Here is a 25503-nt window from a genome sequence, read left to right on the forward strand (position 1 = left end):
TCCCTGGGCTTATATTAGGAAAAAGGATTGCCCAGGGAAGCTTTACGTCCCCTAAAGTTTACAAGATCATGTAATCGTCATGTTTAAAACAGTAGAGAGATTTGATGGTATAACTAGAGGTGCACCAGCTCTGGTGGTGGGAAAAAAAAATAACACATCTCCTTGAAAGTAAAGCCAGATTGGACTGAACATCTGAACATTTTCCCCCAGAGGATAAAGCCCTGGTGTAGATGAATTCAAACTGTCAGAACTGAGATGGTAGTCTGTTATTGGGAAGGGGTGCTCAGGGATATGGAGTGAAGGCTGATGAATGGAGCAGGTGTACAGGTGAGCACGCATGAATAGAATGAACAACTATTCTCCCGAGGCTGAGTCCAGTGATTTTGAAATCCCATCAGCTCCGTCACACAGTTAAATCTCTGCCTGCTTAGCAGCATCTGTAGTAGGCATTGGAACATGCGCTCAGCACTTCAGTATGTAGAGACGGAGAGCGCAAGATCCAGGGGTTAACACCCTTCCCTTATAATTGGATAATTATGCTGGGCTGACCATGGTCGATTAGTTGCACTGATGTTTTTACTTCTCTTTTATGTTTTTCTTTGTTCCATTTAATTATGCACAATTTATTTTGGAATATTTACTTCACTAAATATTCCACACAAATATTTAATTTGGATGCTGTTAGCATTTTGTAATTCAAATTTCATGGCTCGTTGAAAATGTTAATGAAATGAGGACACACAAGTACCTTAATGATGGCGTAATTGCCTATTTTTACACAAACTGACACCCTCACAATGCAGAGACAGCATGAGCAACTGTGAGACATTCCGCAACAGTGAGAAGTCTCCAAGGTACGTTGGAGACTCGAAGGCCGGCCAGCAGCAACTGGCGTCCATAAGATGTTCAGGGGATGTTCGCGTGAAACGTGGCACTTTGTGCTGGGACCAAAGGATCTTAGGAGGGGGCGGGAGGGTGAGGGACGAGTTGTGGGGTGAGGGTGGCAACAAGTGAAGGCTGCCAGTGGTGGGAGTCCCTTTGTCATCGGAAGTGGAGCAGTGCCAGAGATAGATGGTTCGAATCCGGATTTACTGAGGCAAATTTTTTATTTCCAAATTCTTTTAAATCATTCATGGTAGGATTAGAATTTGTGCCAATGAACCAATCAGACTTCAACGTAGTGTTTTACTTCTCAGAGACAGCAGTGTTGTGTTTTTTTAAATTTATTTACAGTATGGTAGAAGCTGATTCAGACCAGTTAAATCCACGTCATCCAATTTCACCCAAATTAAGCTAAAACCCAGTATGTTTTGGAAGGTGGGAGGAAACTGCAGCACCTGGGAAAACCCACAAAGACACATGGAGAATGTACAAACTCCTTACAGACAGCACTGGATTCAAACCCTTGTCACTGGTGCAGAATAAGGCAAACTGATGCCCTAAGCACAGCCCAAAAATGGTTTGCCCTCGACCCTTCCATTGTCGAACTGGCATTAAGATTCAATAAATGCTGAATGTGAAATAGTAGATTAAAAATTCAGTTCTCTTCCAGCCCAGACCCCACAACTAGATTAAATATAATCTGTATGTTTTTTTTTTCATTTATTGTGGGGGGCCCCTTTTCGTGGGACCCCAGTTCAGCAGCACCATGGGTGACACTGGAAAAAACTCTGTGGTGCCCCCTTCCCTTGGTGCTTATTTTGCTTCAATAGTTAATCAAGGCCTGGGCACTGTAATAGCGTTGAACTAACCGCGATGCTAACCACGCCACCCACATTTTGTTTTCCCTCACATCCTCATGATGCGTTCGACAAGATTATTAACCATTTGTTCCTTGCTTAGATTTGCTTCCACCCATCCTGGACAGCTGGGCACGCACCGATTCTGGTCCACGGCTGTTTCCTTTAACCAGGTGCTGAGATTTCCCAGGATCTCGCGGAACGTTGATTGGAATGGGCATTGAGTAACCCCTTCATCAGAGCACACTCTCTGAGCTCCTGGGAGCCAAGATGTTCCTGATTTGTAGCACCGAGCCCTGCCATCATGTGCAATGGATGATGGTTGCAGTGCAGAGTGCAGTGGTGTCAGGAGGGGAATCATTCAGGAGGTGTTATCTACCCCAACATCACAATTTCAATAAAAGGCAAAAACTGAAAAACTAATGTGGTGGCAAATTTAACTTTTGATGACTCTGGGCCTGTACTCGCTGGAGGATGAGGGGTACCTCATTGAAACCTACTGAACATCGAAAAGACTGGATTGAGTGGAGAAGATGTTTCCTGTAGTAGTAGAATCAACGACCAGAGGGCACAGCTATTCTTCTTTGGCTTGGCTTCACGGACGAAGATTTATGGAGGGGGTAAAAGTCCACTTCAGCTGCAGGCTCGTTTGTGGCTGACAAGTCCGATGCGGGACAGGCAGACACGGTTGCAGCGGCTGCAGGGGAAAATTGGTTGGTTGGGGTTGGGTGTTGGGTTTTTCCTCCTTTGCCTTTTGTCAGTGAGGTGGGCTCTGCGGTCTTCTTCAAAGGAGGTTGCTGCCCGCCGAACTGTGAGGCGCCAAGATGCACGGTTTGAGGTGATATCAGCCCACTGGCGGTGGTCAATGTGGCAGGCACCAAGAGATTTCTTTAGGCAGTCCTTGTACCTTTTCTTTGGTGCACCTCTGTCACGGTGGCCAGTGGAGAGCTCGCCATATAACACGATCTTGGGAAGGCGATGGTCCTCCATTCTGGAGACGTGACCCACCCAGCGCAGCTGGATCTTCAGCAGCGTGGACTCGATGCTGTCGACCTCTGCCATCTCGAGTACTTCGACGTTAGGGATGAAAGCGCTCCAATGGATGTTGAGGATGGAGCGGAGACCACGCTGGTGGAAGCGTTCTAGGAGCCGTAGGTGATGCCGGTAGAGGACCCATGATTCAGAGCCGAACAGGGTATGACGACGGCTCTGTATACGCTTATCTTTGTGAGGTTTTTCAGTTGGTTGTTTTTCCAGACTCTTTTGTGTAGTCTTCCAAAGGCGCTATTTGCCTTGGCGAGTCTGTTGTCTATCTCATTGTCGATCCTTGCATCTGATGAAATGGTGCAGCCGAGATTGGTAAACTGGTTGACCGTTTTGAGTTTTGTGTGCCCGATGGAGATATGGGGGGGCTGGTAGTCATGGTGGGGAGCTGGCTGATGGAGGACCTCAGTTTTCTTCAGGCTGACTTCCAGGCCAAACATTTTGGCAGTTTCCGCAAAGCAGGAGAATCAACGACCAGAGGGCACAGCTATAGAATAAAAGGAAATCCCTTAGAGGAAAGATCAGGAGAAATATCTTCAGCTGGAAAGTGGTAAATCTGTGGAATTCGCTGCACAGATGCCGGTAAAGACCAAGTCATTGAGGTGGAGGTTGGTAGTTACACTGGACAGCAAACATTTTCAAAAGGTGTGCTTACTGAATAAAAATTGGGGATTATGTTAGACAACTTCAAGCTGAACACAAAGATAATTTCACATTTGGTGTATCTCATATGAAGTTGGAGAAACATTAAATGATCATTTACTGAATTTATCCTGTTTAATCACATCATGACGCTGACACATTGCGTTAGTTCAACTGACCTAAAAATGTTTTGTCATTGATTTTCGTTTGTACTCAGCATCTGATGCCTCTTGTGTTGGTGCCCAACAATAGTTGGCCGGCATTGATGGATTCCTGCCACTTTTCCATGGTCACAATGTCCTGGTGAATCTTTCACCATGCTCATCACTGACGGCACCAGGATCAGAGGGGAGACATCCATGTGTGAATGCAGAGAGTGAATTTTCAATGACTTTGCACTTCATAATTTTGTATGCTTGAATTAGATTTAAAATAGGACAGGAAATAACAAATACACGTTATATCTAAAAAAAATCAGTACTTGAAAGGAAAATTTTAAGATGAATTTCGTGATCAGCAGCCCCAAATCCATAAAATACACCCAAAAGTGTTCAGGAAGCAAAATCGTCATTGTCCAATGTTATTGATCAGCAAGTGCAACAAAGATTATGGAAAGAAGGAACAATGATCATGAGGTTCAGAGGAAAAATACATCAGTGATGCTTCAAATGATGGAGAATGCGATGGGCAGCATGGCCTACATCTAATAGTCTTATGGTCCTTCTTTCGTTCCAAAGTTGTGCAAAACATCGGCAGGGAGTACAGTAAAGATGCCTGTAGATCGTGGAAGTGGCTAGCCCTACATTTGAGGCACAGAGGTTTCAACAGTTATCGGATCAAGGTTTAGCCTTGTTATTTCACCTTTGATGGCAACATCTGTGAGTTGATGTGAGTAATTCATGGCTGGATTAGCAAGATAACTGAGCCAACAGCAAACGTTTGCCAAGACCAGCGGGGACGTAGTTTTTTGTTCACATTTGGACTGACGACTGATTGCATCTGAACCACTTGTGGCCAATCATCCTGAACAACAGAGGAGGCGGGAGGCAATTTCTGCTTTACAAGGTAGCTCATATCCCTTATGCCAACTGTGATTCTTATGCAAACTTTCATTACTGATTCCAGCTAACAAGAGGAATTAAATATCCAGGCTCGGTTACCAGCTGCAATCTCAAAACATTTTCTGACAGTTGCAAACCCTTCTCGTGGTCAGACGCTGATTGCTAATTCTCCTTGCCATCCCCCTTCTTCCGTAGTATATCAAAAAGTCCAGCATTGGAACAGTCAAAACACAGAAATGCTCGAGGAAATCAGCCAGTCTTACAGTGTCCTTGGGAGGTAGAAATATATAACCAAGGTTTCAAGCCTGACCTTTTCTTCAAGGTATGAGTAAAAAGCGGCAGGTGCCAGATCAAAGAGGCTGAGAAGGAAAGAAAGGGCAGGGGGAGGAGCGCAGACCAACAGACAAAAGGATATGGGGCCCCAAAGGGTGAGGTAGGATCTGTGGGCACAAATGGATGTCTCCATCTCCTTCTCAGGAGGCAAACTCTCGACAGACATTTTCTAAACCCATCCACCTCTTTACACCCTGCCTCCTGTAAGGATTCCATTCCTTTCTCGTCGTGGGAATGGGGCGGGGAATTGAAATGGGTTGCCGCTGGAAGATCCCCACTATTGCAGCGGACAGAGCGAAGGTTCTCAATGTGTCCAACACTACCCATGGCAGCCCATTCCAGCTACTCACTACTCTCCGAGTAAGCCCCCACCCACACCTCCCTTGAACTTTCCCCTTCGGCCTTTAATTTTATGTCCTCTGGGTGCTTAACATGATGCCTGGGAAAAAAAGATTCCAACTGTTCACTCTCATAATTTTATAATCTCCTGTCAGGTCTCCCCCAAACCTCTGTCAGAGGTTCAGAGAGAAAATAAAAGGTTTTATTCAACCTCTCCCCATAGCCCAGACTCAGAGAAACATCTTCTGTGCCCTCTCCAAAGCCTCCAACATCCTCCCTAATATGGGGTGATCACTCTGTCAGAATCAGGATCAGAATTGATTGGCATGAACATGGCACAAAATCTGTTGTTACATAGCAGCATCACAGCGCAAACATTTATATGAACCACTGTACAAAATAAATAAAAATAGTGCAAGAAAAAGTCAAAATGAGGCAGTGTCTGTGGTTCATTCAACTCTCAAAACATGTAAAATTAGTTCGTGCCAGTTCCAAAACGAGTCCAGCGGACCCTCTCATGTCAGGCTCACTGTACTGTGAGCTTTGACCATTGAATTTCGCGTATCAGTTGTATTTTTCCTGGGCGCTGATCTCAGATTTCCATATAGGGTCACTCCACAAAAGTGTGCCAACACTCGTGTCTGCATTGCTTCAGCATCAAAGCTAGTCGCCCTTAGAATCTTCCCAAAACAGTGTGATGGAGTGAAGCAGGATGCAGTGACTGTAGTTAATCCACAAAATTGCTGGAGGAGCTCAGCATGTTCCATAGCGTCCACAGAAGGCGAAAACATATATTACCGACGTTTCGGGCCTGTGCAAGGTAAGAGCAAAAAAAGCAGGTAGGCCCCTGAATATAAAGGTGGGGGAGGAGGGAAGAAGTGGCAACGGAGGAGAATAGGCACGAGGCCTATTGGTGGACATGGATAGGAGGACAGGAGAGGAAAGGTGAGAATTGATCAGCAAAGGGGGGGGCGTGGCCCTGAGAATGCAGAGCTGGAGGAAACGACGCAGAGGGATAGGGAAAGAGAGAGCCACAGAGCTAGAGGAAAGAGGTGGTGGGGGTTGGGCCTAATTGAAACCGGTCGACATTAATGCCATCTGGCTGGAGGGTACCCAGATGGAATATGAGGTGTTGGTTCTCCAATTTGCGGGTGGTCTCAATCTGGCAGTGCATGAGATCTTGAGCAGACATGTCAGCAAGGGACTGGGACAGGGAATTGAAATGGGTGGCCACTGTGAGATCCAGCGATCTCCCAGTCTGTGCCCAGTTTCCATTGCGGAGGAGACCACAAAGGGTCCACTAGGTGCAGTCGATGGCTCCCGCAGATTGGCAAGTGAATTGTTGCTTCACTAGGAAGGCTGAAAGGTGTATCTGCACAGCCATTGCCGGTGATTGATACATTTTCCTGCTCACTGCTGCATTGCAGAAGTCAAAACAAGGTTCAATTGCCAGGGTGAACAACTTTCGCTTTTAGAGAAATGGAACTTGTACCGACACCAGCCACAGGAATTTGCTGCAGAGCTCCCAAAATGCAAATGTCCAAGCAGGATCCTCTAGATCCCTCCCTAACAACCTCCTGCTGCAGATCTCACCAAATATCGTATTCCAACTTATTAATTGCAGGACTCCTGCTGAAACCACTCAGAGCCCAAATTTGGGTCAGGAGTAAAACACAGAATTCTGCATATATCATAGTTGAAGTAAAAACACAAAGCTGGAGAAACTCAGCTGGTCAAACAATGGACTCTATATAGCAAATTTAAAAATGTATAACCAACTTTTCAGGCTTGAGCTCTTCATTAAGGTGTGAGCATTGGTTATGTATCTTTATCTTTGCTTGACCTGCTGAGTTTCTCCAGCATTGTGTTTTTACCCCAGTTTGGGTCAACCCAGGTGAGTTTTGTTGGGCCAAGATTTTGGTTGTGTTCCGCCAATGACTGTAGGAGAGATGTGCCCGACCCTTCAAATAACTTTCACTTTGAGTGTTCATCCTAACCTGGAGTTGGATCTCCTGTGGGTGAACAACACCTTGTCATGAATCAACCCAGAGAAACTGAAAATCTTGCTAGATGCAAATTGGCTTGATAATCAGTGCAAGGTTACACTAAACAAGGACACAAAGACATGATGTTTCATTAATAACTCACTGATCTCACCCAGGGCCACGCTGAAGATTCATTGCCACCGCATTAATTCAGGACTCATCTGTGTAAAGCCAGCTTTCGGAATCATAGGGTCACACAGCACAGAAAAGGCCCTTTGGCCCAACCCTTCTATGCCTACCAAGTTGGCATTCCGGGCTAGTCCCACTTGTATGCATCAAGCATTTCCTATCCATTAATCTGTCCAAATGCCTTTTGAAATTTGTCATTGTACCTGCTTCTGCAGCTCTCTGGCAGCTCACTCCAAATACGATCCACCCTCTGAGTGAAAAAGTTGCCTCTTGAACCACTCCCCTCAAACCCATGCCCTCTAAATTTAAATTTGGCTCATGGACCTGTGCCACCCAATTGCCCAATTGGCCTACAACCCCTCGGTACATTTTGAATGATGGGAAGAAACCAGAGCCCACGGAGACGTGGGGAGAATGTTCAAACTCCTTACAGACAGCGCAGGATTCGAACCCCAATCGATGACACTGTAACAGCGCTGTACTAACCGCTATGTTAACCATGCCACCTCTAGTTCTAGAATCATCTACTCCGGGGAAAAGACAGTGAGGATTTGTTTTACCCATGTCCCTCATGATTTTATAAACTTCCATCAGGTCACCGCCCCCTCCTCCTTTACTCATTTTGGGCATTGCACATATAGATTTTGAGGTGATAGCCCTAATAAATTTAGACTTTATTTAATGTTAGCATAGGTAACTGGTGATTTTAAAGGCTTTCTTTTAATATACAATTAACCTCATGGCTGATGTCTGACATGGGCTAAATGATCACTTTCATTCTTATGAGTTAAAAAGTCCTAAAAGTTTAAAATTTTCCTGTCCCTATTACAGTCACAACTCTATGCTGCTTAATTAAAAATGTAAGAACATACTTTTCCTCATAGTATTGCTCCGGGTGTTTCAATGTTGCCCTTTTACTTAATTATTTTTACTCTGTTTAACATTATTTGACATAAACCCCTTCATTACAGCACTTGGAGATGTTCACCGTTGTTGCTGCTGGGAAGGGCAGCATAAAAAATTTAGTGGCTTAGATTACATGACATCCATGCAGTGTGTTGTTGTATCTGGGATGTGAAGGCATACTGTGCCGATATTAGCACACTAAAACCTAATTACAGGCAGCAAGCTGTTTGTCCAAATTTAAAGAGGCATGAAAACACGTTGCAACTTCTTATATTCATCTTGTGGTTCTATAATTACATTCACTGTTCAGCTTGCAGAACGTGATCCCAAAATAATAATTAACAGTGCATTGGTTCCAGGTTGTCATAATCAGCCAAACTCCATAAATATTGTTCATTGGAGAGCCTGGCTAACATTCACTTGTGCTTTACCCATGTCACAGAGTTGTGCAAGGTATTCCAGTGTGCTGGAGAGATTTAGGAATGGGAGCGGGAGTGGGTGAGAGGCAGAAAGTCTCTGCAAATAGTGACCTTCTGGCTCACTCCGACAAGCTGGCAGGAGCCCAGCTTGTATCACAGTGCAGGGATTGAATTCCCCACATGGTGTGTACAATGCGATAATCAGCACCCCTGCTGCAGATTTCTGTCACAGTCAACAATGTTAAATTTGAACTGGAGAAAATCTCGAGTTCATTGTCATCTGATTGTACAAGTACACCCCGACGAAACAGCGTTCTCCAGTCCTTGATGCAAAAGCACGCAGACACGCAACCAGACATACACACCTATGGACAAACAATACATATGGAGGACCAGTATTACATCTGCACAAATAAATGTCAAATTAGCTCTGAGGCCACTGGTTAGCACTAGTGCGGTGCTATTATAGCGCCAGCGATGCGGGTTCAAATCCCAGCATTGTTTGTAAGGAGTTTGTATGTTCTCCCCGTGACCTGCGTGGGTTTTCTAAGGATGCTCCGGCTTCCTCCCATGTTCCAAAGACATACGGGGTTAGTATGGGCCGGAAGGCCATGAAGCCATGCTGTATCTCTAAATTAAAATTAAATAAAAATTAAAAATGCAAGCATTGCATTGTAGGTGACCCTAGGGCAGGGTGGCCACAAGCGGCTCTTTTACATCTAATGTGCGGCTCGCAGAAGCACGTTGGCTGAGGCAGGAATTGTACGAGCCAGCTCACAATGGTAGTGTTAGTGGCCGTGGCTTGTGACCGTGTCATTGTGGCACGTGTGACCATGTGGCAGGCAGTGAAATTAGCGAAGTGTTCATGTGTTACTGGCATCATGCAATCCTTACACCTGACAGAGATAATTCATAAAGCCTCGATAACTGGATTTTCAACAACTCACAGCCAAGATGGACACTGACAAGGATCTATCAGGATTTTGAAAATATTTGGTAGGGACATGTGTACTTTTTGATTATTGAAACTAATACAAACTAGCAGTTTAAAAACTACATGCATGAAATAAATATTATTATATACATGTATTTTTTAATATTTATATAAAATCTTTGTAACAAAATCAGATTTCAGATTTCAGATCTGATTGTGCACATAAGAGTAAGTAAAATCGTGCATGTAATATTTTTCATGTCTTATGGCTCTCGAACATCTGAACCTTATTGTAAAGCGAGTGTAGCCACCTCTTGCCCAAGGGCAAAGTGAGCTGATAGCACACATCTCCTCCAGAGGGAAGACAACATGAAACCATCCAGAATTCGCTAGCTTCCAAGTCTGGAGAGATGGTGTGGAAGAAAGCCTTTGCATTTCTGGGGAATTTGTGGGAAAGTTAGGATCTGCTCAGGCTAGATGGGTTGTGACGTAAGTGAGAAGCATCGTTTTCTCTCAGTTCGTGACAGGTTCAGGAGCTGCCTTTTGATCTTTTTAGTGCTTCACGAAGTCTGGGAAATCTGCTCGCCCAGCCCCAATGTCCTTTTGATCTATAATTCAGTTTCATAGCTTCCACTTCTCATCGTATTTTCTGGATATTGCAAACTGGGACCCATTTCTCCACACAGTCAGAGCTCTGAACCATTTTTGTAGCAATTTTTTTACACTGGCTATGTATTTTTCAAAATAAAAAAAACACACTTTCATAGGCGCCAGTGGAAGAATGACATAGATAACATATTTCAACAGGTGAATTCAAAATCCATCTCATTGACAGACCAGGATTCTGCTTTCAGAAAAGAAAGGTCACATGTTAAATAAGGTAGCAAACTGAGTGTAGTCTCAGTGGGCATCAGACATCAGCAGTGCTGATTGTGGGTTTACAATAGTGTGAGATCATCCCATTGTTGGCATTGTATCACATCCAGCTATGCAAACTGTGGCAAAAGGTGAAGGAGTTGTGCTTTTCACTGGGTTGATAAAAGTTAAAGAAATGTTTATTTGAAGGATGATGAAAATCAGTGAGAGATTCATGCATTTCTCTTCAAAGAACATTGTTCCTTCAGCCCCATTTTAGACTCATCACTGGCATCAAGACTTGGATCCCATGCAATTAGCAGGTGTTTTTATGGAGGGGCGTCACTTCGAGGCTGGTTCCATCGCTGGAGAAAAATCTACACTTACCTTTTTATAGAGAAGGCCTAAAAGCCTGCTCCAGCCTCGCTTTTATGAAGAGCGGTGCCTTGTTGAGTCCTCCGGAGCCATTTGGAGGTGGGGCACTGGTTCCATAGCGCTGCCCGCCAACAAGACATCATGCACACACGCTGAGTGGGTACTGCGAATCCTAGGACTAATGATAAGAATGTACCTCCAATGTGGTCCCTGCCGTGCACGCAGTCAGGATTTTAAAATTCACACTCCTGTGTCTCAGGATAATGATGTTATTGTGACATCGTCAGCCCCCCCCCCCCACCACCCACCCACCAGCCTGCCTCCACTCCAGAGGAAGGATTGGATTCAGCATCTTGGAGCTGCGTGAGGAGGATTTATGGATTAAGGTTCAGCGACGTGAGGCGGAGAGTATCCACCTTTACAGTTGCAATTTTTTTCCTCGATAAAAGGGTCTAGATCTGCATCCAATGTATTCAGTGACTGCCTCTGCCTCTCTGCAGAGGATAATTCCAAAGATTCGACACTCTCCAAGGGAAGGTTGATTCCAGAAATGAGAGGGTGAACTTATGAGGAGAGATTGAGTCGTCTGGGACAGCACTCACTGGAATTTAGAAGAAAGAGAGGGGATCCTGTAGAAATATATACAATTATGAAAGGCATAGATAAGATAGAAGTGGGAAAGTTGTTTCCATTATGGGGGGGCAGATACAAGGACTAGGGGACAGAGCCTCAAGATCCAGGGTAAATGATTTAGGACGGAGATGAGGAGGAACTGCTTTTCCTAGAGGGTGGTTAATCTGTTGAATTCACTGCCCATTGAAACAGTGGAGACAACCTCAGTAAATATATTTAAGGTTGGATAGATTATTACATGGTAGGGGAATTAAGGGATATAGGGAAAAGGCAGGTAGGTGGAAATGAGCCTCTCATCAGATCAGCCATTGAATGTAAGAGCTTGCTCGATGGGATGAATGGCCTACTGGCGCTATTTCTCATGTTCTAAGATATTTTCCCCTCCGCTGCAGGAATGTCCTCACACCTTCCTCCCTTTCAATCATGCTCAAAATCTTAGATGTTCCAACAAGATCATCTCTTCCAAGCTCCAATAAAAAGTGCTCTTTCTCTCCCACGGATGCTGTGGAACCTGCTGTCCCTCCCACGTGTTGTGTGGCTCCAGCTCAATCTCTTCACTTAAACCCATGCCGCCCAATCACAACCTATGAAGGGTAGGAGGAAACCAGAGCACCCAGAGGGAGGAAGCCTACCCAGACACGGAGAGAGCATACTGACCTTATGGACAGCGTTGGATTCGGCCCAGTTTGCTGGTGCTGCAACATCGTTTAACTAACTACTACGCTAACCGTGTCGCAAAGGAGGTATCTCCTTCCTTCAAATTGGAGACCAAATTGTGCAGTGTTCATCAGGACTCTGTAAAGCTGCAATAAAACTTCTCCACCTTTGGAGAAGGTTGGGCCGCAGGGCCTAACCACCCAGTCCGACTACTGTCATCTCTGTACGGCCTGTTAAAAGAGCTGATGGTGGTTTGTCTTAAAATCTTGTGACCATGGGGGTCAAAATGGCAGCCCCTGTGTTCGGCAGCAGCCCCGGAGGGCTTCAGACTCCAGAGAAGCAGAGGACTGGCGCAGGGCACCCAAATACAGGGAGACCACCCCACTGTTTGAGAAGGAGAAGCAGAGGAGATTACCATGGCAACAGACCAGCGAGGGTCTTTGAAGCTGAATGACACAAACAGGGGGCTGTCATTGACTCATGGCGAGGAATCCATGCAGGCTGCGGGCTGCTAGCGACTAGCGTCAAGGGATTTGCACCAGGCTGCAGACTGCTGAGCACAGGCTCAAGACTGACTGAAGGGGTACTTGGTATCGGAACCGAGATATGAGAGAGGTTCCCAGGGCTTCCTGATGGTGTCAGAGATTTGGATCTAGAGCTCTGGTTTCCAATAGTTTGGACTGAAGTCTGTGGCAGCAGGGGTGAATGCACAGACACTCAGTGACTCTGGGGGGCCCTCTTTTGCTTCTCTTTCTCTGATTGTAAGGGGCGTGGGGCAATTTTTGCTGATGGCAGATCTGACGGCGGACTAAAGGAAATTTCATATACTATTATATTTTCTGTTTTATTCCATGGCAATAAAAGAATTTGAATTTTGAATATCATGACCCTTGGGTATTAATCAAACATCAATACTTCCTGTTTCATGCACTAGATCAATTTGTACTTCAACATTTTGCATTCTCACTCTACTTAAATATAGTTGTAGAGTTCTACAGCATAAAAACAGGCTCTTTAGTCCATCTTGTCCATACCAACCAAGCCCATTTACCTGTGTTCAGCCCAAATCCCTCTAAAACATTTCCTTTCCATGTACCTGTCGGAAGGTCTTTTGAACTACACAACTTCCCCCTGCCTCTGCCACTCTCTTCCACACTTTGTGCCCCTGTTTCTTTTAAACTTTACCCCATCCCCCCTCACCTTAAACTTGTGCCTTCCAGTTTTAGATTCTCCCTCCCTGAGTAAAAGACGATGAAAATTTACTTTATTGATGCCTCTCGTGATTTTATAAACTTTTATAATTCATAAGGCCCCCCCCCCTCGAATAACCCCTTGCACTCAAAGGAGGAAAGTCCAAAGCACTCTCCAGGGGCCTACCGTTCATCGCTTGTGCCTAGCCCTGGTTTGACTGACCAAAGGGCCACAGCTCGCACTTGCCCGAGTTAAATTCCATCTGCCACTGCTTGGCCCTCTTCCCCAGTTCATCAGATCCCATTGCAATATTAATATATTTTCTTGCTTCCTCTTTCCTAAATGTATAACCTCAAATACCCTTGCATAACACAAGATAATGTCATTGCTTCACTGTGGTGTATGAACAAGAGGGATTAAGACCATAAAATGTAGAAGCAGAATGAGGCCATTTGGCTCATCTCGTATGCTCTGCCATTTGAATCAGGGCTGAAGTATTTTTCCTCTCAACTCATTCTCCTGTCTTCTTTCTCCCCATAACCTGTGACATCCTCACTAATCAAGAACCTATCAACCTCTGCTTTAAATCTGCCCAATGAATTGGCCCACACAGCAATCTGTGGCAATGAATTCCACAGATTTTTGACATGATTTCCAACAATGATCGAAGACCCCATTATCTCATTGCATCAGGTCAAATGTGGTTAAGGAAATGTACTCCTAGTGAGTACAGTGTTCTTCCCTCTGTATTGAACAGCACTGGAAAGAAGCTCTGAGATTACCAGGGGCACAGAATGTACCAGGAGTCGCCCCAATTCAGACATAAGGGCTTAATTGGTCACAAGGGTGTACAGTAAACTCCCCCCCCCCACCCCAATATCCGGAATTCAAGCATCTGGCAGCCTCAAGCAACTGACAAAAAAAATCAGGGGAAATAAATAGATAAAAAAATACAGAAGTTTGCTATTGGCACACCTAGCCATTAGTTCACCAAACCACACAAATCGCAATCTCAATACACCGGAAAATTCACTTATCTGCCATCTACTAATCCCCATTGGTCCCAGATAACAGGGATTTACTGCATTTGGGTGGCACAGACTCCATCCTTTTTGTTATTTCTTTAAAAAATGTCATAGAGACACAGAATTCTCCAGCATGGAAACTAGTCTCATCTCCTTGCGTTCAGCCCATATTCCCCTCAACATTCACCTGTCCACATTCCTGTCACTATTTTTCCCGCCTCTACCACTTCCCCGAGCAGCTCGTTCCACATGCCCACCACCCTCTGTGTGAAGAAGCTACCCCTCTAGTCCTCTTTAAATCTATCCTTTCTCATCTTAAATCTCTGCCCTCTAGTTTTAGATCCCCCTACTTTGGAAAAAAGGGCTTTGACTATTGATCTTTTCCATGCCCCACGCAATGTTCTAAACCTTCAAAAGGATCCCCTCAGCCTCCTCCTCTCCAGTGATGGCCTTGTCAGCTGTTTTTTGTGGCAGTCATGTTTAGTACAACGTTTTCGCTCTCAGACATTTAGAGCCATTACACCTGTATAAGACCTTGATTTGGGAAGGATGCAATTGCACTGCGGAGGGAGCAGGACACTGCCTGGAGTGGAAGCTTGCGGTTATGAGGAGAGATTGGATAGGCTGGGCTTGCTTTTCCCTGAGTGAAAGAAGTGGAGGGGTGACCTGAGTAGCCAAAACATACATGGAGATGGTCCTAATGTGGGCAAAGAGAGTTGCAATGTGCAGCATGGGCTCGGGGGCTGCAGGTCCAGTTGCTGGCATCTGTGCCGAGTGTGACTACATTTAACAGACGTCAGTGGAATTGAGAAAGGGGATTGCTGTGTTCTTTCAATTTTGGTGCAGATTCAGTCTCCCCTATTGCACAGGAGCTGATTGTGCACTGATCCTGCCCTCCACCTGAGACTCTGTCAGACTAATTAAAGTAAAAGCACAGAGATGCTGGAGGAACTTGGCCTGCCTCACAGCAACCAGAGGAGGTAAATATATATTATTGATTTTTTGGGCCTGAGCCCTTGCGAGACTGACTGAGTTTCTCCATCATCTCTGTAACAATCACAGAGTCTGCAGATTTGCGCGTTGAATGACCAGGTCATTAAAGCTGGAGCTCATCAGCCCACCTAACTCAGCAGGAACGACCTCCCTCTCAACTGGCAGAAGTGGGGGAGAGCTCTCAGCTTCATTTCTATTTGTTTTGATAATTGATTGCACAACTAGCCAGAGGCTTCTAGAATCGGTTCAGTGCCGTGGCTTGAACACATCACTGCCCTGGCAGCAAGAGTCAAACACAACTCAGAGAACCATCCCAATGGAGTTAACAACACAATGCAGGCCTTTCAGCCACAATGTGGTGCCGACCCATATATATATGGGACTCAACACCCCACTGTATAATTGGATCCTGGATTTCCTCACCTCCAGACTACAATCAGTGAGGACTGGTACAAATATCTCCTCCACAACCTCCATCAGTACCGGAGCACCACAAGGCTGTGTTCTTAGTCCCCTGCTCTACTCACTTTGTGGACATGGTCGAGGTCTCGGGTCCGTCTATCTGGACCCCTGCAAATAGACTGTGTGGCTCAGTACGACAGCAACATCATCTACAGGTTTGCTGACAATACCATGGTAGTAGGTTGTATAAAGAAAAGTGACAAGTCAGCATTCAGGAGGGAGATTGAAAACTTGGATGAATGGCGCACCAACAACAACCTTACACTGTTTCTCCAAAACCAAGGAGCTGATTGTTGACTTCAGGAAGGGATAACCAGAGGTATACAATCCAGTGATGAGTGGTGGAGAGGGAGAGCAAATTTAAGTCCTTGGGAGTCACTATCTCGGAGGATCTTTCACACAACACATTAATAGCATCATGAAGAAAGCATGTCAGCATCTCTACTCAGGAGTTTGCAGAGGTTTGGTATGACATCAGAAACCCTGGCAAATTTCTACAGAGGTATGGTATAAAGTGCACTGACCAGTTGCATCACTGTCTGGTATGGGGACATGAATACCCCTGAGCATAAAGCCTTGCAAAAGGTAGTGGACACATCCCAGGACATCATAGGTGAAATCCTCCCCACCATTGAGAACATCTACGGGGAACGCTGACATCAGAGAGCAGCAGAAATTATCAAGAATCCACACCAACCACCACACACTTTGTTCTTGCTGCTACCATGAGGAAAGAGGTATTGGTGCCACAAGACTCGCACCCCCAGATTCAGGAACAGCTGCTATCCCTCCACCATCAGACTCCTAAATGACAAACTCAATCAGGGACTCCTTTCAGGACTTTTGCACTTTATTGATATTTTCCTCTCTTTATTGCACTTTTTGTTTACATTTCTTTATTTGTTTACTTGTGTACATTGAGTCAGTTTTTTTGCATTACCAATAAATGATAATTCTGCCTCGCCTGCAGGAAAAAGAATCTCAGCGTTGTATGTGACGTCGTGTATGTACTCTGGCAATGAATCTGAATCTGAATCTACCTACCAAAATAAAAATTAAACACTCCTGTAGAAGAAAAAATTAGTAAAGAAAGTTTTAGTGGGTGACAAAGAGTTAAAAGTAAACTGTGCGCTGCCACTTTTAAGTCTAATAATCATTACAAGGTCACTCAGTACTTTAAGCTGCGCGCTACTGAATAAGACAGTAGACCCTCTGCATTCCGCCACAGACTTTGAATTGTTTCTTTTTGAATCAACCAATGACAATTGCTTTCTCCCTTATATGGTGGAACCTCTCAGAGCTTCAGTGTGTGTCATGTGTCTATTGTTTGTATCTTTGTATAAATTAAACCTGCTGGTCCGTGCTCAGGCAGAGCAGCCCCAGTATTTTGGTGGGACTGTTCTCCAAGATATCTTGTAAATAAAAACTCCTTCTGAAGCGACTCCCTGGTGCCTCGGCCGAGTTATTTAGTTATAATACACTTTTCTCCGCAACAGAATCTGGCGCTGCGAGCAAGATCCCTTTTGTTGTTTTTTTTTACACACTGAACCATATCAATCAAAATACATACAAACATTTCCCTCTTAAATAGACACAGTGGCATTTTCTCCCCTTTTTTCCCCCTACCTTCCCTCTCCCCTTCCCACCCCCCTCCAAACCCATTAAACATTCAACATATACAATACAATAAAATCATTAAACAACGTCATCACACAATGTAAATCAAGAAGAAAAATGTGTGCAGGATCTTTTTTTAACGGGATCCACGAACCCGGGATCTCAGTGAAGGAGTCCTGTGGAGGTGAGCGGGCGAAAGCCCTAGCCAAGATCCCAGCTGAAAGGGGGTGAGGCAGGCTCACTTAGAAGGAGAGTGATGAGACTCTCGATCTAAATTGGGAAGAACGGGGAAAAATAAGAGTACGGCCCGGGGAGTGAGAGCGCAGACCGAAAGAGGACTGGTGTACTCTCTTTTATATAGGGATGTGTGTTTGTGGTGTGTTTGTATTTTTTCTTGTAACGTCTTCCTTTCCAGATTAGACCCGTTGAGAAACATGGGGAACAGGAGCAGAAAACCAGCTGATTCCGGTCGAGCGGAGAAGTCTGCTCCCAGCAAAAAGGAACAAAAATCGTCCATGACTTTGAGCCGATCCACCAAGAAAAGAGCCCACCAGCTGATTAAACGACAGCACTTGGTAGAAGATCCACTGCAGCCTTCGGGCTCACCAGCGGACATCGTAATGAGAGAAACGGAGTTAGGACTATGTAATCCCATTCAGTGACAACCTGAACGGGTGGTATAAGGGTAGATGGCCATATGGGGGAACCTTTGATCTTTAATTGGTTAGTGAAGCTGAGGATTATATGAAGGGAGGCGCTGGGGACCCTAATTGGGATCTAAAGTACTTCAGAAATTGTTTCAAGAAATGGAAAGAGGTGGCTGCGAGGCATCAAAAATCTAAACTAAAACAGGAGGAGATAGCTGCCTCTTCTGATAAGCAAAATGCAAAAACCAGACCCCCACCCTTGTATTTTGAGTCCACCCCAAGCCAGATTCCACCGTCCAAATGCCCTGAGTAATGGTGGGAAATACCCCCATCTTGAAACCCTGGACACCTGCTGAGGCCAGGGATATGATCAGCGCGGCCCCCGATCCCATAAAGAAACCTGTCATGTTCCACCACTGGATGCAACAAACGTACCCTTTATCATCCCCTCCCTAGTGATGTCCAGATGTTATTACAAGCTGCCTATGGGTCCCACTGGCAGGCAGTAAGGGACTCCTTCCAAGTCCCTGCGGGGGAACAGGGGGACTGGAGGGGAAATGACGACCTGGCTAGGGAAGGGAATGAATCCATGGAGTGTTGGTTAGAACATAGGGGAAAGAATGCGATCATATAGAGCGTCCGAAAGCAAGCAGATATGCGAGTTGTAATTGCCTGCTTACAGAAAGATGGAGAAAATATGTTAAATTTTGTAGTCTGATTTAAAAATACTTGGAAGAAAATGCAGGGGTCCAGTTAGACGGACCCGAGACCTCAGCCATGGCCATCCAGACCCTATTAAATTGTATGTTACCCCAAATTGCAAAAAGTTATAAAATGAGGCAGCTCCAATGGCAACCCCAGGGATGGCAGGACACTGTTACTTCGCTGGTTAACATGGATAGGGAGGGCCTATTTCCCCAGAAAGAGAAAAGGACAGGACAATTTTATGACCAGGCCAGATTGAATAAGAAAAAGAACCCACCCGGTTCAGGAAGGATATGGGACAGATCACAGGACCAATGTACGGCCTGCGGAAAGATAGTACACTGGGCAAGTGACTGTTGGACCAGCACACAGAAGAGACCCTGGCCAAATGGTGGTAGCCAAGGAAGGGGTGAGCAAATGCAATATGGAAGCAACTCTTTTGAGGGAGCTGGAAACTGGCAGCAGCCCTGTTTTTCTTTCCAACAGCCTAACCCATAGGGGGGCCTGGAAGGAATGGTGGTATAGGCGCCCCTTCCAGCTGTCTTCCGATGAGATGGCACAACCCATGCTTAAAGTTAAAGTGGGTAGCAAGGAGCATTATATGCTTGTGGATACTGGAGCTACCATGTCATCTGTGCCACCTTCCACAGGTTTAATCCCTAGTCAACAAACCATAAACAGCATCGGAGTGTCCGGTATTCTGATGACGGATTCCCTCTCCCAAACTACTCCACTCTTTGTGGAAGGCCATGAAATTGACGACGCCATTATTATTTCACCCACGACCCCAACACCTATTCTAGGGCGTCAAGCCCTCTGCAAATTGAATGCAACCCTCTACTGTATCCGGAATGGGATATTTATGCAGCTGCCTGCTGACAAAGGGTACCATGTTGACTGCATCACAAGATGTCTCCCAAAGTTCCACACGTTTTGGCTGGTGGCTGAGTCAAGATTCCACAGTCTGCATTATGAGACTCCTCCATGCATTTGTAGACGTAGTACAACAGGCCGAACTCCCAGTCACCCCTAAGAGGGTTAGCAGCATTTATGCAGATAGAGATGGTGGTGTAGAACTTACATGTCACGGCAATGTATGTCAAGCCAGGGGAATCAGTTTCCCCATGGCCGGACATGCCAGAAACAGATGAACTATTGGTGGGGGAAAGACTTTTTTAGGCCAGAAGGGATAGGTTTTGAGGTAGAATTGAACACTCATCAGAGGGAGGCTTTCCTTTTGCCAGACGCAGTCCCCCATCTCACGTTAGCCATCCGAAACCCCATCAGCTGGAAGATATAGGGAGAATGGTAAAAAGACTGATTGACAGGGATGATTGGCTTAAGGATCCACTCCATCGGGCAGAAAGGGCCGGTGAAAGCTATGCTGACCTGAGCATGATGGACGGAGATCATCGTACAACTGTCTTTTTCCAGACCCCAGACAGTGGAAGTATAGAATTAGAGGAGATAGAAGCATACGTCTACTTTGAGAGATCATGCCCACCGAGACAAATCACTTACTGCTGGCCCGCAGCCCTAACAGCAGTACCCCAAGAAACCTGGGCTAAGTCTAGTACCCATGTGGGACTAGTGAGGTCAGCAGCGCCTCACTCAGTGACACTGAAGAAGGAAGCCGTTCTGACAGCAATTAAGCAATATAAGCTGGCACGCGAAGCTGTGGAAGGGGTGCGGGGCATCATAATGGATTTAGAAAAACAAGGAGTCCTGGTAAGGACAAGAAGCCCCTATAATACAACCATACTGCCCATACTGAAAAAGGACAAAAGCACATGGTGATTTGTGCAAGACTTACGGGCCATTAATTCCATTGAAATACCCACGGCCCCAATGGGCCCGGACATCAACACCATACTGTGCACTATACCGGTTGGAGCCACTACATTCTCAGTAATAGATCTCTGCTCCATTTTTTTTCTCCATATCCCTCAACCCTCAAAGCCAATACCTGTTCGCATTTACTTATGAGGGACAGCAGTTTTCCTGGACAAGACTTCCCCAGGGTTACTCGGAAAGCCCCATAATATATTCAGCAGCTGTTCAAAGAGACCTGTCCGAATCGACTTACCAGGAGGGTCTACCCTCTTACAGTGTTTGGACAACCTGCTAGTAGCGTCACCCAATGACACAGCCTGCCTGCAAGACACCCTTGCTCTGCTCATCCTCCTCACACAGGGGGACATCGTGTCTCCTTGAGGAGATGCAGTTTTGCCAAAAGGAGGTAAAATATCTTGGGTATATTTTACAGGAGGGAGAGAGAAGAGTAAGCCCAGAGAGAACAGCAGCTATAAGACAGGTACCCCAAATGAAAACAAAGAGAGACGTTCTCGGTTTCCTAGGCATGGTTGGATACTGTCGACAATGGATACCCAAATACTGTGAAATGGATGCCATACTAAGGGCAAGAACCAGAAGAGATAAAGTGGACGGGAGAGAGGAGGGCTGCCTTTGAAGACCCGAAAAAGGCATTGGTAACAGCACCGGCCTTAGGCCTCCAGGATTACCAGAAGCCCTTTGTGCTGTACGTGGATGAGAAAAATGGGTTCGCCCACGGCATCCTGACCCAGCAGCAAGGAGGAGGAAAGCGACTAAATTACCTATGGTGGCCAGAGGAATGCCACCCTGCCTAAGGGTGGTGGCGGCCACCGCAGAGATAGTGGAGAAGTCAGTGCCTATAGTACACGACCAGCCGTGTACTGTTGTGACTCCCCATGCGATGATACTGCTATTAAACTCTATGGCCACTCAACATTTTACGGCGGCCCAGAGGATGGGTTACGAGGTAATGCTATTGTCATGTTCCAACTATAAAAGATCGAGTCCTTGTAATCTGGCCCTCCGACTACCCGAGGTAGAGGAGGAAGACCAAGGAAGTGAATTCCATGATTGTCTGGCTCTGACAGAGTTCATAACCAGTCCCCGGCCGGATTTGAAGACAGAACCTATATTGGCTGACCTCACCCTGTATGTAGATGGCTCTTCTCACTGACCAAGAGATGACACCCTACTTGCAGGGTATGCTATAGTAGATGGTGAAAAGCCTGTTGAAGCCTATGCCCTACCGGAGAGGGCGACAGCTCAGATGGCCAAATTGTTTGCATTAACAAGGGCATGTGTTCTGTCAAAAGGAAAGAAGGCTCATATATACAATGACTCACAGTATGCATTTGGAATGACACACAATTTTGGACAGATAATGGAAGAATAGGGGGTTTATTACTGCGAGTGGGAAAGAGATAAGACATGCAGAAATGGTAAGAAACCTGCTAGAAGCCATCCAACTCCCGACAGAGCTAGCCATTATTAAGTGTCAAGCACATACCAGATAGGATGACCCCATGTCAAAAGGAAACTAACGTGCTGACGCTATAGCTCAGCAGGTGGCCATCGAGCAGAAACCCCTGTTGCCCATGACGCTTGTCAGAAAGATAATGACCCCTGAGCAGCTGCATGCGATTCAGGAAATAGAGCTTAAAACAGTGCAGGATAGAGCAACACTACAGGAACAGCAAACATGGGAAAGGCATGGGTGCAGAAGAGCAGGAGGACTATGGAAGAGCAAAGATGGGAGGGAGATCACCTACCATGTTCGACCAACTTCCTCCCGCCCAAGCCCCATTTGAAAACCTCTAGATTGATTTTGCTCACATACCTCCAAGTAAGTGATACAAGTATCTCCTGGTGATAGTGGATATGTTCACCCAGTGGGTAGAGGCATTTCCCACAAGGAGAGACGATGCATCCACCGTGGCCAAGTTATTAATGAAGGAGCTCATTCCATGATATGGATCCTTTGGGGCATAAATAGTGATAGAGGAACCGATTTTACAGGGAAGATAGTGAAAGCATTTACTGAACTAATGGGCATAGAGTGGAGATTCCATTTTCCCTACCAACCCCAGTCCTCTGGGATGGTAGTGAGAACGAATGGAGGAATAAAGAGGATGTTGGAGCGAACATGCGGTGAGACTGACTTGCCCTGGGTGGAAGCACTGCCAATAGTATTGTATACATTACGAAATCAAGAGAATAGAAAGACCAAATTAACGCCTCATGAGGTAATGATGGGACGACCAATGTCCACTGGCGTTAGACCGTCCCACATGCCAGAAGATGTGGCCAAGGTCTGGGTGCAAGAGAGCTCCCTTGCATATGGCCAGAGTTTGTGTGAGGCTGCCTCCGAGCTTCATAAGTTAGTTAGAGAGGCCCAGAGGCCGTGGACAGAAAATGATATGCGCCCTTTTAAGCCTGGGGAATATGTTTTGCTAAAGGCCTTGAAACCTGATCTGTTCTCTCCTAGGTAGAAAGGGCCTTATCAAGTTCTGCTTGTCACGCGGACGGTGCTGAAGCTGGATGCCCTAGACGGTTGGGTACACATCTTGGTGCAAGCCATTCCGGCAAGACAACTTACAGGAACAGAAGGAAGAGTTGGGAAGCAATTTGTAGTACCCTGAAACTACCTATTGCTGTCCTGACAGGAATAACCCTGACATGTTGTTGTACAAGTACACTGAGACTTTTTACAAAGCAAGATCTGGACTCTGATACTGGCTCTTTAGGGAACGCCTCAGTGTTTTGCAGAGTTGTATGGGTGAGGGAGAACCCGGGGTTTATGGTTTGTGCTTTTGCCCGGGATACCAGGAATTTTATTACACTAACTGGGGTACCAACATGACTTTTGTGCTATTAAAGCTGCAAGTCCTTGATAGATGGTGGTGTCCATCCAAAGACAGAACCCCTACTGGGAGAAGTGATGGCATTGGGGGCATGCATTTCGTGATCTTTTTAGTTGGATGGAACAATGTAATAGACGCGCTGACCACGGTTACCACTCTAGGTTTTACCGGTCCTCCGATGAAGAGACCCCCACCCCAGTGGCAACATCCCCGATTCCAAGTGCAGCAACTATGACATGGCCTGAAGCAGAGACAACTCATACACCTACCCCCGTCACCCCATCCTGACCTTCTACAGATATGAGCGATGGACACATACATCGTCTCTTTTCCTCCTGCCAAAATGCTGTCCTATCCCCGGCAGTAGTGAACCTTACCATACATATAAAATATGGCGATCAAGAAGAAATGAGAACCTGTACTGAGAGCTACCCTGCGCTGACCCTGACCAAAAGACGTATTAAGAAGGATATTTTGTGGACCGTATTAGGGGGAGCTGGGACGGGTCTGGGAGTCTTGAGGATGGGTCTGGGAGTTTTGAATAAGACAGTATACCCTCTGCATTCCGCCACAGACTTTGAATTGTTTCTTTTTGAACCAACCAATGACAATTGCTTTCTCCCTTATATGGTGGACGCTCTCAGAGCTTCAGTGTGTGTCATGTGTCTATTGTTTGTACCTTTGTATAAATTAAACCTGCTGGTCCGTGCTCAGGCAGAGCATCCCCAATATTTTGGTGGGACTGTTCTCCAAGATATCTTGTAAATAAAAACTCCTTCTGAAGCGACTCCCTGGTGCCTCAGCCAAGTTATTGCGTTATAAAACACTTTTCTCCACCACACCTCCCTACCTCATAACCCTCACTTTTTCTTTCATCTATGTGCCTGTCTAAATGTCCCTACTGTTCCAGCCTCCACAACCAATGCATTCCAGGCACCCACAACTCTCTGTGTTAAAAATCTATCCCTGATGTCTCTCTAAACTTTTTTCCCTTCGCTTTGGTGTTTGCTACTCCTACCCTGGAAAAACATGTTGACACCTTATCTATTCCTCTCATAACCTTGTAGGCCTCTATTAAGTAGCCTCTCATTGTACTTCACTCCAAAGAGAAAATTCCTACCTCATAAGACACATTTTCCAATCCTGGCATTATCCAGGTAAATCTCCTCTACAGCTTCTCCATGGCTTCCACATCTTACCTGTAAGGAGGTGACCAGAACTGAACACAATATGTCAGGTGCAGTCTCACCAGAGGTTTGAGGAGCTGCAACATTACCTCATGACTCTTGAACTCAATCCCCTGATTAATGAAGCCCAGAATTCCGTAGCCCTTGTTAACCGTTCTATCAACCTGCGCGGCAATCTTAAGCCATCTATGATTTGGACCCAAGTTCCCTCTGTTGGTTGGTTCTCACAGAGCACGTTTCATACCCACAAGGCAAACCCCACCACAGACTCTATGGATACTGCCTGGCCCATCCCATCTCTCCTGCTGCTCATTGCTTACACAATATCGTCTGCATTTCCAGCAAAGATTTAGACCCAAATGAGGAAAAAGCGAGGGAACTTCTACAGGCGCACTGTGGGAAGTATACTGACTGGCTGCATCGCGGCCTAGTTTGGGAATTTGACTGTGCAGGATCGCAGAGGCTACAGAAATTGGCAAACCCAAACCAGGTTCACCACAAGCTCCGGCTCATTGAAAACATCAATGCAAGATGCTGCCTCAAAAAGGAGCCCAGCATCATAAAGGTCCCCATCACCCTGGTCTCAACCTCTTCTCACTTCTACATTTGGTCAGAAGGTACAGAAGCCTGAAGACCAGCGCCTCTAGGTTCAAGAACTGTTTCTTTCCAACAGTTATCAGGGTCTTGAACCTCTCCTTGTTCCATTAATCAGGGGCTGCTCCAATCAGAAAAGGACTGTCTGCACTATTCCAGACAGAATTTTTGGCACAAGGATAATTGTGAATATTTATTATCCAGATCTTGGGGGTGGGGTATTTATTGCCTTTTTAATTCAATTAAGCACACTATTGTAGTTATTTTTAGTAGTTTT

At 45.7% G+C, this 25503-nt stretch overlaps 1 long non-coding RNA gene across 1 annotated transcript; it reads right to left on the bottom strand.

Annotated features, from left to right (window-relative positions):
- Window positions 1–5583: 5583 nt before the first annotated feature.
- LOC138756620 (uncharacterized) lies at window positions 5584–11045 on the bottom strand. Its single transcript, XR_011353197.1, has 2 exons — window positions 10834–11045; window positions 5584–5969 (listed from the first exon to the last, which is right to left on the bottom strand). It is a non-coding gene; the product is annotated as an uncharacterized lncRNA (long non-coding RNA).
- Between the last annotated feature and the right edge of the window lie 14458 nt (window positions 11046–25503).

The sequence above is a fragment of the Narcine bancroftii genome, chromosome 3, assembly GCF_036971445.1.
Source record: "Narcine bancroftii isolate sNarBan1 chromosome 3, sNarBan1.hap1, whole genome shotgun sequence".
In the NCBI taxonomy this organism is placed as follows: Eukaryota; Metazoa; Chordata; class Chondrichthyes; order Torpediniformes; family Narcinidae; genus Narcine; species Narcine bancroftii.